General features: G+C 32.6%; 1 non-coding gene across 1 annotated transcript; it reads right to left on the bottom strand.

Annotated features, from left to right (window-relative positions):
- Window positions 1–908: 908 nt before the first annotated feature.
- Window positions 909–981, bottom strand: TRNAS-CGA (transfer RNA serine (anticodon CGA)). Its single transcript has one exon. It is a non-coding gene; the product is annotated as a tRNA-Ser (tRNA).
- Window positions 982–6,390: the final 5,409 nt, after the last annotated feature.

A 6,390-nucleotide genomic window follows, 5' to 3' on the forward strand; every position in this document is an offset into this window, starting at 1 on the left:
TGAATTAATTGAATGAGAAATACTGAATGAATGAGAATGAGAATCGTCTTTTTGATTTTGTTTGCTTAATTTCTTTTATACATCGTTCTAGATTTATTATAGTATTTGAATAGAACATGTGGCAACGATGAGATAATTTTTCAAATGATATAAATTTTGTGCATTCTGAGTTTTAATACGAACGAAATATAACGCTGTAAAGTGAATCTAGCGCCAGAGTGTCGCTATGGTAAACAAATATTGTGAATTTTAAAGAGTGCATTTATTCTATTGTGGTTTATGCGCTATTGACAAAGTAGATTTAATTCAATCCAATAAGTTTAAATAGAATGGAAGAAAAAATGCGTATAACTTAATATTCCGTACAAGGAAGTCATGTGTTGTACACATCAGATTTTTTCAGTTTATCATATGAACGTACAGTTCTTTTAGTAAAATGGCTTGCAAAACTTTTTTTGTCTATTTATTATTAACGTTTTGTGTGTTAACTTTTCTTTATTAAATATCGTGTTCTTCGTACTTGCGACACATAAAATTCAGTTCAATAACAAAATCACAAAATATTTAAAAACAGTGTTTAGAGATATTAGATTATTTGGAAGCAGGAAAGAGGAAAAATATTAGTACCTACCTTTCACCAGATCGTGGCACCTCCCTCCTAAAAGATTTGATTGCTCTTTCAATTACCTGTCAATCCATATGCAAGCATTTATTAAACCAATATATATATGTATAATAATAATAATGTTCATGAAATTTTCGAGCTTAGTTAATCAAATTTTACTAATTTCATTTAAAATTATTTCAAAATAAATTCACTATTCTTAATAACATTCAATTAACTTTTCCTTAAACGTAAATGCTTAAAATTAGCCTCGAGGGCATTGTTCATTTACAAAAATGAGCAATGCCCTCGCCGGGACTCGAACCACGGACCTCTCGAATTCGCGTCGAGCGTGCTGACCACTACAATACGAAGGCATGCCAAGGAGGCGGAAGAAATACCTTATATACTCCCTCTTTTAAAGGACGACTTTAGTTTTAGGGGACGCAATCGCCAAATCCTGGTGGTGAAGAATCATCATTTACGACCTTTGAGTTCGGGCGCCACTGTAGTGACATTAGGTTATTTGGAAGCAGGAGTCATGAAAATGATCAACGCCTTCGCCGGAAGTCGAACCACGGACCACTGGATGCGCTCCCAGTGTGCTGACTACACTATGAAGGCCTTCTAAGAAGGAGGGAAAAATACCTTATACAGTAAACTAATTTAAATTGTAGAGACAATAGGGGTTTTTTTGGGGGGGAAGCAGGAGAGATGAAAAGTTAGCAATGCCCTCGCCGAGACTTTAGGGTACCTTTAGAACTTCCTACAGAGAGTCTTGCGAGCTGGAGATAAATGTTTTATTCCGTTCAGTGCTGCCATTGCTTGCTTTCATGTCAAACTTTTATTATACAATTAGGTTAATATTTTTGATGGATTTGAAATCAAAATTTTTAAAAGAAAATTAAAATTAATGGGATGTAATAATTCCTATAGCATATGTAAGTTATCATTTCCATTATTAGTTAAAATTCTGTTAATGTTTCAAAAAATATTTGTATAGATCGCTGTAGATGGGACAGTTGAATCTTAAAATCCCACTAATCTTCAGAAAGTTTCGAAATTTGTTACAAAACAAGTAAAATATTTAAACCGATTCTCAAAAAAAATTCCTGCAAATTTATATAATAAAAACTGAAAAAAAATTGAAAGGTTTCATATTTTAAAATACGTCTTTTTTAACGTTTTGTGAGTTACCTTTATTTATTAAATATCAAGTTCTTCGCATTTAAACCATAAAATTCAGTTCAATAGCAATATCACAAAGCAATTTTAAAATGAGCCTATCTTTAGAATTTCCGATATACAGTCTCACGACCTGGAGATAAATTTTTTTTCGTACAGTGTTGCCATTCCTCTCTTTGAAGTCTTTTAGTTTTTTAATCATAAAAGTGTTACAAAATATGAAATCGATAATAAAACAAATTTCAAATTCAAATTGGGGCTTTCATATTCTATGAACGATTACGTTATTGAAATTTTGATGGCTCTAGGTACCGGGGTTTTATCACAGTGCGAGAAACATACATACATTCACGCAGATTCTTTATTATTTAATTTCTTTAAATATAATATAGGGAGATAATATTGGGTGGCAACAATTTCAAAAGTGGTTTGCCTTTCTTAGTTTTCAACGCAAAATGCCAAAACGAAATTAATAGTCCTTCAGGGCAAATTACCCCTTTGGACTAATAACCATTTGGAACTTAGAAGTTAATCTGCTTTCTATAAAAATTAAGACTATAAAAATGTTTTTTAAAGATAATTTTAGGAAAAAAATGTGTTATTTTTATTTTGTGCTATTTATTAACTGGCTCGTTAACTTACGTGTTGTTCCTTTTGTGTAACTACTCATAAGTATGCCACTGAAACTCAGCAACGTACGTAGCTACATTTGCCTGTAATTCTACTCTCCTGGCACAGTTCACATGCACGAAAAGAAGCTTCTGCTAGTGAAAAACTGTAAAAATAAATAAATAAACCTTTTTTAGTACAATAAACGACTTGCTGATAGTTGATGACGAATTGTCAGTTTTTCGGATGTAAACTGTAGAGATTTCTATAATAGTATTCGAAGGCGAAAGATTCTGAAAGAATCCAGATTTTCACGCAGCTCAATAGAGTTCTTTTAAAGTTTAATATGGTTTATCAGTAGATATTTTCAAGAGAGGTTAGATAGAGAAACATTTTACAGATTACTAGATAGATGAATATCATTTCGAATAACTTAAAAAAGTTACATATCTTCTGCATATATCAAAACTGACACACACGCAAGTAAAGTGAAATTTACAGCTCGCTTTAATAAGGAAAAGAAGTAGTTATCCCTTTTTCCATTTTTGTGACATTTCTTCTTTTCTCTTCTTTCATTTATGTATTCGGCCCACCAGCGGCCGAGCGGTAAAGTCGCTGAACACTGGTAGTTCGGTCCGAGGCTCGAATCCCGCGAACGGGCTGGCTGCATGGGTGTTTTCGTAGTTTTCCCCATGTGTAACGTGTATACGAGCCAGTTTTCCTTAGAAAATCCTCCACGAAGGCATCCCTCCCCTTAGGCAGATAGCCCTAGTGTGCTTTGCCATAATTAAATACACACACACACATTTATGTATTCGCTGTTCTCATTTTCATTAAAAAGTGGCTTTCATTAAATTTTTTCCATGGTTTTTGATAAAGTTTGCACTACTGCCTCCTTTTTCTTTGACAACACTTTTCATTTAAATTAAACTCATATTTCATTCTGAATATTTATTTATTTATGGATTAATGATAAATTATTATGATTTTATTTTGAATTATTTAATGTTCAATATATGTATAAAACGGTATATATACATATATGCTTTATTTTCGAAACGTTTGGCCATAGACGTATTCTTCCAATTAGAAAAATGTTGTTACTGACGCAAATATTCATATTTTAACATTTTAAGATTTAAAACACGAATTTTTCATAAAATATGAAATCTAACATTTTATTTGGAGTTCCGGTCCCCAAACTTATATTAAGGAAAGTTTTTTACTCATAACAAAAAATAAATAATTCTCAAAGCTTTCGGATTACGCCTAAAGGGACCTTTTTTGACATTTTGTATCTTAACTTTATTTATTAAGTATCATGTTCTTTTCATTTAAACCATAAATTCAATTCAACAACAATATCGCAAAATAATTTTAAAAGGAGCATATCTTTAGAATTTCCGATACAGTCTCGCGCGCTGGAGATAAAAATGTTTTTTTTCGTACACTGTTGCCATTGTTCGCTTTGAAATCTTTGAGTTTCTCAATAAAAATTCATATTTTATATATAAAAAATTGAACGTTTTGAGGCTACTCGCTATGCATAACGTACGTACAGATGCCATAAAAAAAACTCTTTTGAATCCATTTTAAATCCATTTTACACTCCGTTTTGGGAAAAAGAGTCCTTCTCTATGTCTCCGTCTGTACAGATGACACGCAAAAACATCGTTAAATTGAATTCGATAGAGGTCAAAATGGACATTTTTGTTGAAATATGATACCCGAAATTTTTCGGGATTACAATACTTCATTTACTTCGTACAAAGAAGTGAAAATATGTGTACTGAAATTTTGAAAAACATTTTCTGTGAAATATCATGTCATCGTGGCAAATATACATGCGGTATTAACAATCCCTGAAAGGAGGGCTTAATAAACACGATGAAAAATAGTTTCACGGTTTGATGTAAAAGAAACAAAGTACCTAAACTAAATAAAGTCATAGAACTGGAAATGGTCTTTTGCAGAGATAAACACAAGAATTATAGTATTAGGTTTGACAAATGAACAGCTGAGAAAGACTTTTCTTGCTAAAAATACTGCTATGATGTTTTTAAAACTTATTTGACTCACTCAAAATAAATACTTAATTTAATACAAGACGGTTTAGAGTTACGTGACATTCGAACTCAACTGATTCCTGTTGACAGTGTATCGACGTTTCTGTTGTCGAGTCAATTCTTCAGATTTTCTTTTAAACTTTTGTTTTGTACATTTGAAAGAAGAACTTTCGTTTGCGTCACGACGTACATGCAATATTTATAAACGCAGTAAAACTTCTGGCTTTTTACGATTCACTCAGATAATGCCCCAATCCCAAGAACAAAGCCGGAGCTTCACAGATTGAAAAACCAAACTGTTGTCCAGTCATGCGATGTAAAAATCTTTCGTCTCCGTTTCTTATCATAAAGTGTCCATGCTCATTCCCGTAATATGTAGATTAGATAGCTAGATTAAAGTTTGTTTCTTGTTTTTATTTTAATGTTAATCCAAAGAGGCAATTTGCCAAAAGGACTATTAATTTTGTTTTGGCATTTTGCGTCGATTCAGGATAAGCGTTGTTTCACTTTTCAAATTGTTGTCATCCAATATTATCGCCCTGTATTATATTTAAAGAAATTAAATAATGAAGAATCTGCATGAATGTACGTATGTTTCTTGTATTGGGATAAAACAACTGTACCCAGAGCCATCCAATTTTGAATAACGTAATCTTCCTCAGAATAAGGGCATGTGGAAGCCCTAATTTGAATTTGAAATTTGTTTTATGATCGCTTTCATACTTTGTAACACTTCAACGAATTTTTGATTAAAAAACTGTACGATTTCAAAGCAATGGCAACACGGTACGAAAAAAAAACATTTTTATTTCCAGCGCGCGAGACTGTGTATCGGAAATTCTAAAGATAGGCTGATTTTAAAATTATTTTGCAATATTGCTGTTGAACGGAATTTTAGTGCGAAGAACATGATATTTAATAAATGAAAGTAACATACAAAAAACGTTAAAAAAACGCACCTTTGGACATATTTTAAAATCTGAAACCTTTCAGATTTTTTTTTGAAATGTAACCATATAAATTACCTATTAAAAAAAAACTAACTCTAAAGCTAACGTACAAGATCTATATTAATATATAACGAATATTTAAATGCAATTAACTGCAATATAAAACAAAATATATAAATTTAAATAAAGTAACATATTGTCGCGTGCGTACGGATTTGAATAGTTTGAATGCAGAACTCCGATATTAGGTTAATAATATTTATTCTTATCAAAATAACTGTATCAAGTCTCTAATTTTCCTTCAGATATATATAATTGTTCACAATATCACGCAGTATAACTGATAGTTATATTTCCAACTACTGAAAATATTAAATACAACCAATGCAAAGCACATCTAAAACAACTAACTCAGTTATCTCAGTTCACGCGGAACTAAACATCTTCAACAACAATAACTAGCCCACCAGCGGCCGAGCAGTAAAGTCGCTGAACACTGGTAGTTCGGTCTGAGGTTCGAATTCCACGAACGGGCTGGCTCCATGGGTGTTTTCGTGGTTTTCCCCATGTGTAACATGAATACGAGCCACTTTCCCTTAGAACGTCCTCCACGAAGGCATCCCTCCCCTTAAGCAGATAGCCTTAGTGTGCTTTGTCATAATTAAATACACCATAACACCAACAATAACTAAGCAACTAACTAAACACCTGAACTAAGAGTTCGAGTTCAAGTTCGAGTTCCTTCCTCTATATATCGAGCCTAGCTTGGATATATAGCAAGCTTTTTGCTGGTTTGAGCTCTAGGACGCTGAATGCTTAGTTAAGTCCCCTGGATAGGATTGCAGTTGAACTGAGATGCTCTCTCTCTGGCTTTTATAGCTTTTAACCAGTCGGGAGATATTTCTAGTAATTTCTGCTTCTCCAGATATCTGGAAAGCACTAAGAGGATAGAATTACTGTTACAGCTAACATAGTG

This window comes from Stegodyphus dumicola, chromosome 10, assembly GCF_044657685.1.
Source record: "Stegodyphus dumicola isolate Sdum_Otavi_A_Nest chromosome 10, ASM4465768v1".
Taxonomy (NCBI): Eukaryota; Metazoa; Arthropoda; class Arachnida; order Araneae; family Eresidae; genus Stegodyphus; species Stegodyphus dumicola.